The 12,177-nt window shown below is 44.9% G+C and overlaps 1 protein-coding gene across 9 annotated transcripts in view; it reads left to right on the forward strand.

Moving 5' to 3' along the window:
- GNG2 (G protein subunit gamma 2) overlaps positions 1 to 12,177 on the forward strand; it is a 127,584-nt gene that overhangs the window by 51,305 nt on the left and 64,102 nt on the right. For 4 of the 9 annotated variants that reach the window (XM_058666432.1, XM_058666437.1, XM_058666438.1 and 1 more), the window contains 2 exons: positions 4,850 to 4,984; positions 10,286 to 10,546. The exons of 3 other annotated variants lie outside the window; for them this stretch is intronic. The gene's annotated coding sequence lies outside the window, so the exon portion shown is untranslated. The remainder of the gene's footprint in view (positions 1 to 4,849; positions 4,985 to 10,285; positions 10,547 to 12,177) is intronic. 2 more of the 9 variants (XM_058666435.1, XM_058666440.1) reach the window with 2 other exon arrangements.

Here is a 12,177-nt window from a genome sequence, read left to right on the forward strand (position 1 = left end):
AGACCCAGGAACTAGGAAGTCAGTCTGAGTCTCCCAAATGGTATAGGGAACCCAAAGAGTTGACTTCTCACGTGTTGCCTTTCAGGGTTTGCAGTAGCGGGAGGCTGGATCAGAAAACAGAGTCAAAGACTCAAACCCAGGCAGTCCCATATAGGATAGAGGAGTTCCAGCTGACATCTAAACCACAGGGCAAACGCTCGCCTCCATTTCCCACATTTTCAAGTATGTGAAATGTACCCGTAACTCTTCTCAAAGTCTAAGTGAATTTGCACTATTTTCCCTGATCACCAGTGCAAATTGACCTGAGGCCAAGGCAGTGCCTTGGGCCAGCTCTACCCCACACGTCAGCAACCAAGGCTTGCTCTCAACCCCGTGAATCTCAGGGTTTTCTTCTAAACTAAGGAGTTAAAATAGGTTCTAGATAAAGCATACCTTCAGGATTTTCTCGGAATTATTGATTCTAGTAGAACCAGTTGGCATCCTCATATTGGCTAATTTTAGGAGCTCTTTAAATAAAGAGAATATCTACAGAGACAAGGGAGGAGGACATACAATGCACAGAGTGCAGCTCTTCTGAGCTCTTTTACCTGTTTAGCCCAAAGGGGTCAGGGCAGCAGGCACCAGACCTCCCCGATGGAGCTGTGACTTCAGAAATAGGATGCAGCCACATTATGGTGACCCTGAAGGTAGGGACCCCTGGAAACAAATACAGTTAAGCTGATTCTCCTCTCTCTCTCCCTGCCCCCTCTTTTAAAAAATGATTTATTTTTATTTTTAGTTGAAAGATAAAGTTAGAAAAGAACAGAGACAAAGGAAGAAAAGAAGGTAGAGAGGGAGGAAAGTTTTTCCATCTTCTGGTTCACTCTGCAGTGGTTACAACAGCCAGGACTGAGCTAATCCAAGGCCAGGAACCAGGAGCTTCTTCCAGATCTCCCACATGGGTGCAGGGTCCAAACACTTGGGCCATTCTCTGCTGTTTTCCCAGGGAATAGACAGGGAGCTGGATCAGAGGTGAAGCAGGGGCCCAGGGTGGTAGCCTAGTGGCTGAAGTCCTCACCTGCATCCACTGGGATCCCACATGGGTGCCAAATTGTGTCCTGCCTGCTCTGCTTCCCATCCAGCTCCAGGGTTGTGGCCAGGGAAAGCAGTAGAAGACAATCCAAAACCTTGGGATCCTGCGTGGGAGACCTGGAAAAAGCTCCTGGTTCCTCGCTTCGGATGTGGCTCAGCTCTGGCCAAAATATGGGCACTTGGAGAATGAACCAGCAGACGGAAGGTTTTTCTCTCCTCCTTTCTCTGCAAATCTGCCTTTCCAATAAAAAAAAAAAAAAAAAAAAAAAAACTTTCAAAAAAAGTGAAGCAGCTGAGACTTGAACTGGTTTCCAAATGGAATGCCTGTGCCACAGGAGGAGACTTAGCTTACCACACTGCTGTGCTGGCCCCTCTCCTCTCTTGCTCATGCACTCATGCTCGCCACAGCCAAACACTGTTGGGAGGCAAGAGCGAAGAAGCATGGTGTTCTCCTGGGACACGGAGTCAGGAGGACTAGGATGGAGAAGGTAGGGCATGTGGAATGTTTTCTGAGGAAGGAAAAGCAACACTACCTCCAAACAGTTGTAGCTGTGTTTCAAAAAAAGATTTCTCACCAAATTTCACATTCCTATTACTTTTTCTTTATCGGGGTCATAACGTATGTTGAAATAGGCATAAAAACAGTGATCAGTTCGGTCAGAGTTCAGTTGTTTGTGTGGTGAGAGATGCTTGTGTGGGAAGCACCCGACGTAAGAAGCCAAACTTCTGCTTGTGCTATTCAGGAATGGGATAGCAGCCTCAACTCATTGTTCAAGTTTGCTGCAAAAAGTGGTTAGATCCCTTACAGCAACTTTCGATAGCTCACATTGTTGGTCCTCCAGTAGTCAAAGGGAGGATTACTATTCCAGAAAAGCATAATACTTGGGTTGAGTGGCCTGGTGAGTGGTTGGGAGAGAGACAGATAGCTCCTATCTGCTGGTTCATTCCTCAGATACCTTCCACAGCAGGCCTAAATCCAGGAACCAAGAACTTGGTCCAGGGCTACCATGTGAGTGTCAGGGACCTAATTACTTCTGCCATGTCTGTTGTCACCTAGGGTTTATATTGGCAGGGACCTAGAGTCAGGAGGTAGAGCCAGGGATCACACTCAGGTACTCCACTCTGATCCACTGAAAATAAGTCAGCAGAATTTGGTGAGTTCTCACAGGGAGAGAAGGGTTTGTGGCAGTGTAAAATGATAGTCGCAAGCTGTGCAAATACAGTCTAAAACAGGATCCTCCTGTGTGGCCCTCCTGTGTGGACCTGGCTTGGGAATGAGAAGGGCTGGGTCGTAGAAGGAGCAGCGAGAGGCAGTGTGATGGGAAGACATGGCATGGACTTCAGGTTTAAGGAGAAGAGTTCTCAGCTTACCACTCTGCAGCCACCTTGGCAACTCACTGAACTCTGTCAGCCTCAAGTTTCCATGTGTGTGAAGTGAGAATGATTTGACTTGCTGTGAAATTAATTGCAAGAGTGTGTGCAAAATGCAGGCAGTGTTGTTTTTCCTACAGCAGTCCTGCAAATACGCTTTTTTTGGTAGATATAGCTGTTTGTAAGCAAAGATATTGCAATATAATTGATTTGAAAAATAGACATTTTATGTATATGATTTGATGAGTTTGAATAGACTCATTTTAGAAGTCTTCCCAGTTTTATTGAGGTCTCATTGACATGCAACAACTGACACATATGTAATGTATAGGATTTACTGATTTTTAACTGTAGATCCCTGTGAAATCATCCCCACAATCAAGATAATGAATATGTCCTCCAGAAATTTCTTCCTGCCCCCTGGAATGCTCCTTCTCCCCTCCAAATCTCAGTAGTGACATGAGACACGTCTGTGTGGAATGCAGCAATGGTTTGTTCCTGTATCATGGAGTATTCTGCTCTGTAACAGTGTGCTTGAGTGCTTACCAGCTGGTGGCTGTTACTAAACTGTTTTCATTTATTTCCTCCTCCTTTCCTCCTTAATAGTATAAGAAAAATGATTTTAAGTCCTTCTGAGCACAGCTGACATTCGTGTTAACCTCCAGGAGCAGTGCAGTTTCCAAAAACCAGGTCTGAATGCAGTTCCGGTCCACACTAGGTTTACTGCTCCCTGGAAAGGTTGAGTTCAGAGCTGAAATCTGATTCTTTCTGCTTCTGGAGCTTTGTTTTCTTCCTTACCAAAAATAAGCACCGGGTCCACCCGCTGACAGATAAAAACAACATCGTGGACGATGCAGAAGGCGGCTTAGTTAGCCACAAAAAGGAACTAGATACTGGTATGTGCTGCAACATGGATGAACCCTGAAAACATCATGCTAAGAGAAAAAGAACCAGACACAACAATATGCTTATTCTGTGGTTGCAAAAGTCTAGAATAGACAAGACCATAGAGTCATGCTTTTAGAGAATGGAGGAAAGAAGGAGGGGGAAGTGGAAAGTGGCTTAATGGGCATGAAGGTTTTTTTGGTGGAGAGCGTGATGAGAATGTTTTAGAATTTGGTAGTGGAGGGGCCCGGCGGCGTGGCCTAGCAGCTAAAGTCCTCGCCTTGAACGCCCCCGGATCCCATATGGGCGCCGGTTCTAATCCCGGCAGCTCCACTTCCCATCCAGCTCCCTGCTTGTGGCCTGGGAAAGCAGTTGAGGATGGCCCAAAGCTTTGGGACCCTGCACCCGCGTGGGAGACCTGGAGGAGGTTCCTGGTTCCCGGCATCAGATTGGCGCGCACCGGCCCGTTGTGGCTCACTTGGGGAGTGAATCATCGGATGGAAGATCTTCCTCTCTGTCTCTCCTCCTCTCTGTATATCCGGCTTTCCAATAATAATAAATCTTTAAAAAAAAAAGAATTTGGTAGTGGAGATGGCTGCATTGTTGCAGCCACTCGACCACTAAAACAGAATGTTACATTCACCAGTGACAGTCACAGCAAAGTTTTATTATAAAGGAGAGGCGAGGCAACTGACTGACTGACCGACCAGCCAGCCAGGCCCTTCACCCCTTACCAGGTGTGGCCCGGAACAGCACGTTCTCAGAGTTTTTATAGGGGCAGTCCACAATAGCTTGAAAAGGGGCAGTAGCGTGCAAGGTGAAGGGGGTGAATATCATACAATCCCTACCTGTATCGGCTGGACCCCCCATGCGTGGCTCTTCTCTGGTTCAGCAATTAAGGTAGCCACCCACTTAATTACTTGGAGCCGTCTGTGAGATAACCAGACTTGGGTCTTGACTCATGAGAATTGGGGCGCATTGGTGCTAAAAATCACATAGGCCTTTTGGCCTGCAAGCTCTTAGTAGCGAGCTATGTTTACTCCATTTTTATTCTACAGCATCAGTGTGGACATACTAAAAAAAATCACTGGATTATATACTTTAAAAGAGCTAACATTATGGTTTCACGGTATGTCTCAGTAAAACTGATCTTTTTAAGTAGCAGTCTGTGCAACTTGAGGAAAAAAATGTCCAACTATAACAAGTTAATTTAACTTGCCTTCCTTCATTTGCTGAAGGGAGTGATTAAAGCTGTTTAGCTCCTTGATTGTCTGCACCTACATTACCAGGTCTTGAGCTCAACATGGAACTTTCTAGAATTAAGTAAAAATGTGACACCTGAAAATCAATTGTATTTGTAACTGTGAGGTAATTCAATGTGATGGTTTTGGTCTGTTTGGGGTGATCATTGACCTATAGCTATTTTGCCTCTTTTGTCTTTTCCTTCCCTTTTAAAAAGCACAAGCATTCAGGTTGTCTAATCACCCTTTTCCTCTGACCTTGCTTAGTTAACTTGATACAGGATATCCTGTGAGAAAAGCATCCTACTGAATTGGATCATGTATGAGCCTCCCAACAGCAGCAGATAGAACAGAGTAGACTCCAGCACTGAAAATAATCCTTGCAGAGGAAGAGGAGCGGGTGAGCTGAAGGAGCAGTGATTCAGTCTGGGCATCCCCCACCCCCTTTCAGGCAGCTGTATGGGCCAGGAAGTCAGGACAGACTTCCTCCCTTTCTGATGCTCTTCCTTCACCACCACCCCCTCTCTGGAGTGCCCCCCTCTGGAGAATGCTTGGAGCTGCTCAGCAGCCACACATCAGGACTCCACCTGACCTGCTGGTCTCCCTGGGGGCTCAAGTACAACAGTTGAAAACAGGCATTTCTCCTCCCCCCAAATTTGCTTGAAAACTCTGTAAGGCGAGGTTGGAGTTTTGATGCCATTTAAATCAATCTTAGAGTGAGTGAAAGGGTAAAAGTAAAACCAACATAACCTTTACTTTTTGCAATAATTTGGCAGCTTAAAATGTTCCCAAGTTGACTTCAGCTTTTAATCTGTGTGTTCATTTACTTGGGGCTTTCTGCTTATTCTACAGTTTCTGGTGCTCTATAAAATTACTGCAGGAGATGACTTTCCAATTACACTGACATAGGGAAGACCTAGATCTCAGGGATCTTCCTCTGTGGGTTACTCTAGAAAGGGGTCCATTGCCCCCCTTTTAAAGAAAAAGTTATTGTTTGAAAGGCAGAGTTGCAGACAGGGAGGGGAGGGGCAGGGATGGAGTGAGAGAGATCTTGGTTCTGCTGCTTCACAACACTAGTTAACCCCAAGGCCACAGCTGGGCCAGTCTGAACCCAAGAACCAGGAGTTTCTTCTGTGTTTCCCATGTGTGTATAGGGGCCCAAGCAGGCCCCTGTTGCTTTCCCAGGCCATTAGCAGCAAGCTGAATGGGAAGTAGAGCAGCAGGGACCCAAACCAGTGCCCCTGTGAGATGCCAGTGTCTCAAGCAGCTTTATCTTCTACATCACACACGCCCCATCTCAGGTTCTGCCTTTCAAACCTCCCGTGACTCCATGGACCCTCCCCTCCTCCACTTTCCCCACAGGGAAAGCTGTATTCCGGGCTCTTAAGTTTGTTCAGTTTTTGTTTAGACTTCAGTCGTTCATGGATGATCCCTCATGTTACTCAGTTTTCCTGCATTTCAGATTTTGTTTCTTTTTTAATTATTTGTAAAGTAATAGCAGAGGGGGAGGGAGATGGAGAAAAAGAAATCTGCCATGTCCTGGTTTACCTTCCAAATGACTGTAGTAACTGGAGCTAGACCAGGCCAGACCCGGGAGTTTGGAACTCCATCTGGGTCTCCTACGAAGGTGGCAGGGGCTAAAGCCTGTGGACCATCGTCTTCTGCTTTCCAGGCATATTAGCATGGACTGGATTGGAAGTGGAGTGTTTGAAACTCAAAACAGCTCTCTGAAAAGAACACAAGCACTTCAGGCAGCAGCTTAAGTGACTGTACCGCAACACCCACTTAAAGAAATGAAGCTATGCATCGTCTGTGGTTTGGAATTTTTGCCCAAAATTTTTAAAATTTCTTTTTATTGGAAAAGCAGATATACAGAGATGAGGAAAGACAGAGAGAAAGATCTTCCCTCCGATGTTTCACTCCCCAAGTGAGCGCAGCGGCCGGTACTGCGCCAATCTGAAGCTGGGAGCCAGGAGCTCTTCCAGGTCTCCCACACGGGTGCAGGGTCCCAAAGCATTGGGCCGTCCTCAACTGCTTTCCCAGGCCAAAAGCAGGGAGCTGGATGGGAAGTGGAGCTGCCGGGATTAGAACCGGCGCCCATATGGGATCCCGGCACGTTTAAGGCGAGGACTTTAACTACTACGCTATCACGCCAGGCCCTGCCCAACATTTTTTTTTTTAAAGATTTATTATTATTGGAAAGCCGGATATACAGAGAGGAGGAGAGACAGAGAGGAAGATCTTCCCTCCGATGTTTCACTCCCCAAGTGAGCCGCAACGGGCCGGTGCGCGCCAATCCGATGCCGGGACCAGGAACCTCTTCCGAGTCTCCCACGCGGGTGCGGGGTCCCAAAGCTTTGGGCCATCCTCAACTGCTTTCCCAGGCCACAAGCAGGGAGCTGGATGGAAAGTGGAGCTGCCAGGATTAGAACCGGCGCCCATATGGGATCCTGGGGCTTTCAAGGCGAGGACTTTAGCCACTAGGCCACACCGCCAGGCCCCCTGCCCAACATTTTTGAGATTTATCTAGATGGCCATACATTGCTTTAGGTAACTCATTTTCCTTGCTATCTGTTCTTGACTAGGATATCAATCTTACTCTTTCATTTTATGAGCTACCCATAAGTATATCTGTCCACTATGCCTCACTGGGTGTCTGGCTTGTTTTTGCTTTCTACTCTAATGAGCAGTGATGCTTTATATGGATTTCCCAGCCTGCTATCCAAGAGATTTTGTGGGAGATACATGCTTTGGAGTTCATTTGCCAAGACATGGGCTGCACACATGTTGAACTTTCTAAACGGTAATTAGTGGTCACACTAATTTATTCTCAATAATGTAAAAGACTTCCTATTGCTACATTTGTCAAGACTTAATGCTTTCTGAATTTTAACTTTTCCTAGTTTCATTGCAGATTTTTGCTTCAGTTTTTAAAGAATAACAATTGCTTGAGTTTCTTTTCTTTTTTTAAGTATCTTTGTGAAAGAAATGAGGGAATACACTGGTCTTTGTAACAAATGCATGTTCAGTTGAGACTTTCGAGGTGACCATTTTGTTAGGCCTAAGGTGGCTGATCTCGGCAGTTTCATGTAGTTCAGTCACAGGGAGGCATGTGTTGTCGTTGGGGACTTAGCACACAGCCTTGTGCCTGACCGATAGCATGGGAGTTCACTCTGCTGGGGTTACCAGAAATGCCCGGTGGGTTCTTTCCTCAGCTTAGTATAGAAATAAAAAGCCGGGAATCTGTTGCAGATGGAAAAGTTTATTTGCGAAGGGACCAGGTGAGCAGGGAAGGGAGAGGAAGCGGAAAGCACCTCTGGAGAGAGCCAGGAGGTGGGGAGCCTCTCGGAAGGGGAGGGAGAGAGACACCAAAGGTCTGAGGAAGGGTCTTGGGGTTTTAAGCATTCCCTGACCCCTCCTTGTTGGGCGGGTAACCTACAGGTAGGATGTTCCCCATTGGTGGTCTCTTAATTAATTAGAAAATGGGTGGGCAATGCTGGTGCTGCCCACCTGAAGGTGTGGCCAAGACCTCAGCAGGCCTGGATGGCCTCACTGGGTGCGCCCTGCCTCCTTGTGTCAAGGACTCCATTGATGTCCTTGGCCTTGTATTTGCCTCATTTAACCTCTTCTACACCAGCCTTTAATTCAGGTGGAATCCTAAGTGGAGGGTTGTTAGGACAACAGGCACATGTTTCTAAATTCTAAAACTTCTTCCCGGATTTCCAGCTGAGAAAGGTTGTAGCAGATCTGAGCCTGCTGTTTTCTGTATTCTAGACCTCAGCGGGGTTTTGCATCCCCTTGAAGCCTGGGGAACATTGAGTGTATTTTCATAGGTTTGGATTAGTCCTTGCATTTCTTTATCATATGAATTGTCAGTTCATTGGACTCGTGTTTTGTTGAGTTCTTAGCTGCTCTGTGTGCTACAGCTGTTTATTTCCCAGTCTGCCATTTGCCTTTCATCTTGTCTGCAGTATTTTTTTGGTCATACTTTTGTTGCTGTTGTTTCAGGTTTTTAGTCACATATGTCCACATGTCTTTCTTGTCCTTTATCCAAGAGACTTTACTTCTTTGTTCTTCCTCTAATGCTTTTAGATATACACATATTTAAATCCATCTGCAACATGTTATACCAATGGTATCAGGTACAAATATAATTACATGTTTCTTCCAGTGTACAGTCAAGTCTAATGACCCTGTTTATCAGTTTTTTTCTCTTTTTATGCATCATTATTAAGGTGTAAATCACACACCATGCAACCCACGGAAGCTGTACAACAGAGTTGTGTGAGCCTCACCACAACCTATTTGTAAACCCTGGATCCTTTGGCCCCTCTTCTGGCCCTCAGCCGCCGGGGACCAGCATGTTCTGCTTGCTCTGTCTAGGGGTTTGCCTGTTCGGAGAGTTGCGGCCCTGTGTCTGCCTAGCAGCCCTGTCGCTCGCCTGGCATGGCCCTGGTAGTGTGCAGAGGTCTCTGACCAGCAGAATAGAAAGGCTGCTCGGTCACCCGCAGAGCGGGAGCAGTGTCTGTTCTGCTTCCCGTCCCTGCTTTCCATCCTGTGGCATAAGATACCATCGTGTCTCTAGTCACTTTCTCTGAGTTTTTAATAGATAGCAAAGCCACTGAGTCCCCTGTCATTCTGCTTCCTTCTCTGTATTTCTTGTTATTATTTGGCATTTTTTCCCAAATACACTTGAAAGTCATTTTGTTGTGTTGCAGAATGGGAGAAACAGCCATCACAGATTGTGATGAGAACTGCATTAAAGTCATCTCTTACTGGAAAACAGTGACTTTTTTGTAATATGTGGCTTTTTGCCTACAGAAAATGTGTCTTTAAAGTCTTGTTTTAGACCTTTTTAGTAACATTTTAGGATGCTTCTCCAACAGGCACAGTAGCTTTTAGAATGTATGCCTTTGAACTAAAAAAAGTTTCTGTTCTTTTGGAGTTGGTAATTTAGTAAAATGACTAGACGTGAGGTGAGTTTAAAAATAAACATATTTCATACTCTGCTGGCTCTGTCATCAGACCAGAGAGGGTATACCTAAGAAGCCGTTGAACTTGACGGGACAATAAGATGCTGGACTCTATGTTTGGTATACGCTTGCAATGGGGAAATCTCAACTGAACTTGAGCTGTGGTTATGCAACAAGGTGGAGGAATCCACCATGGTGGGAGGGTTTGGGGAGGGGTGGGGAGAACCCAAGTATCTATGTAATTGTGTCACATAATACAATGTAATTACTGAAGTTAAACAATAAATGATTAAAAAAAAAATAAACATATTTCTTCCCTCAACATTAAAGATTGTTTGCAGCCTAAAATACAGAGGGCTGTCATTGAGATCCCCAGGGGCAGATGCGATAAGCTGGGCTGAGGGGCTCCCAGCAGCCCAGGGTGGGGCTTGACCCCCTTGCAGTTTAGACTATGGGTCTTCGAGTTCATGGATAAAGGCTGTGCGCAGAGCTCTGCGGGCAGTGAAACACGCCATTTTTTCTTTCAGTTCTGCGTGAGCCATGGTGGTGTCCAAAGTAAAATCCTAAGCAACCAAATGATTATCTTTGTATTTCAGTTTTTGTTTTTTGAGGCAAGATTTTTGTCCAGAAGCTTATTTAAACACAAAAATCTCAAGATACAACTGTGGGTGAATGAGGACTGTCACTTATTAGAGGGGCTTGATTCCCAATTTAAAACAGTCTGTAAACTCCTTGTTTCTGGAGACTACAACTTCCAAGTAGATGTCTTTTCACCTCTGGGAAGCGAATGGCGTACACATTAGTGTTACAGCCTCCTTCGTAGGAAACGCAGCAGAATGTCAGTAAATTCTCAACATGCAAATAACAAATCATAGAAAAACATTCAGAGTAACTCAGTTTAATTTTACAAATTGTGATTCCAGAGAAGAAAAATAAGAGAAAAAGGAACACCAAAGAGAAACTTTAAAATTGTCTATAAAGAATCAACCAGATTTCAAAATTTAAGTAAGTATTCAACTGCACTATTAATGATAAGAAAATAGATATTAAGTCACAAAACAGACTCTGTGGAACAAAAGCAGTATGACAATTAAGGACATTTCCAGAAGTCATGAAGCAGAAAGTGCTCCCATGGAGAGCTGCTGAATAGTCCATTAGGAAAGTATATATTAACTACAAAATCAAATTTTAAAATTAGTTTGCTTAATAAATGCGTGTAAATAAGGCTGGCCAAGATGACCCATTTCTAGAATGGAACACAATATTTCAACTTGAAAATAATAAGCATAAGTACTTGAGCCAATAGAAAAAAAAATAGGATTTATTTATTCATTTGAAAGTCATAGCTGGGAGAGTGAAAGAAGGGAGAGGCGGAGTGATGCAGGGATCTTCTGTCCCCCAGTTCACTTGCCAGTTGCCTGCAGGGGCCACTGCTGGGCCTGGCTAAAGCCAGGACCCTGAACTTCATGCAAGTGGCTTGGACCATCTTCTGCTGCTTTCCCAGGCATATTTACAGGGAGTTGGATCAGAAACAAAATATTAGGGACTCCAATGGGCACTCTAATATGGGGTAAAAACATTGCAGTAAGCAGCCTAACCTGCTGCACCAAACTGACTAGTCCAGAAGAGTGAAATTTTAGAGAATTAACCATTTAAGTTATAGTACATTTCCAGAACTGACTGAAGAGTTGGCCTATCTACAGAAATTAGCATTCAGAAAAAGCCAAGACATTTAATTGTAACATTTTCAGGCTTGAGTGAGGGAAAAATCTTAAGAACATCTGGAAAGAAAGAGCTGATAATGTTCAAAATCCTGATTTCAAATGCAGCTGCTGTTCAGGTCGCAAACTCCCCAGAGGAAATAAACCAACACCTGCAGCTTTCTGCATGGGAAATGCTATCCAGGCAAGATGCTGTTCATTTGGGAAACCTAGAGAAAGATTTCCACATTTCCTACCAGTCCTCAGTCGTCACAGACCTTCTGCTTAGGGCCTCAAGCAGGAATTTCTCCACACTATACCCTCATTATCAATTCTTACTCTCATATGGGATGATGAAAGCACTAATTAACAGCAATCGGTCCCATACCTGATGCTGGGAGGGAAGAGCACTTAGTCAAAGAGCAGATAGAGGTGAACCTGATTAGACAGGCAGAGAATGCTGTTGGCTCTGCCATGGTTAAGGCCAAAGTCCACCAGTGTGTTGAGGGAATTATGTTTTTAAAGCAAGGCAGCAGGAAAGGTCTGTATCATGTGAACATTGTTTGTCAAGCCCTGCCTTCCCGCGAGGTGCTTGAGAAGTGGGTGGTTAACAAAGGGCTCTGTCACAGACGGACCACGCATCCGACACTACGTGACGCCTTTCCAGAAGGCTCTTGTTCTTGGAGTTATCCTTTCCTTTTATTTTGTTGTCCACTTCTGGCCTGCCTTGGTTACACCTATTAGAGAGTGGGAATTCTAGTTTACAGTCCCACAAACCTGAGCACTGGGGTGCGACATTGATCCAACAACTTCGCCAAGCTGTCTTAAAGGGTGATATTGTTGCTTAGAAGTAATTATGAAGTATTGAAAACATATAGGACAGTCGAGAATTTCCTTTTTTTCCTTAGTAGTTTTTTTTGAATGATGTGCAAGTCT

This window comes from Ochotona princeps, chromosome 6, assembly GCF_030435755.1.
Source record: "Ochotona princeps isolate mOchPri1 chromosome 6, mOchPri1.hap1, whole genome shotgun sequence".
NCBI classification, from domain to species: domain Eukaryota; kingdom Metazoa; phylum Chordata; class Mammalia; order Lagomorpha; family Ochotonidae; genus Ochotona; species Ochotona princeps.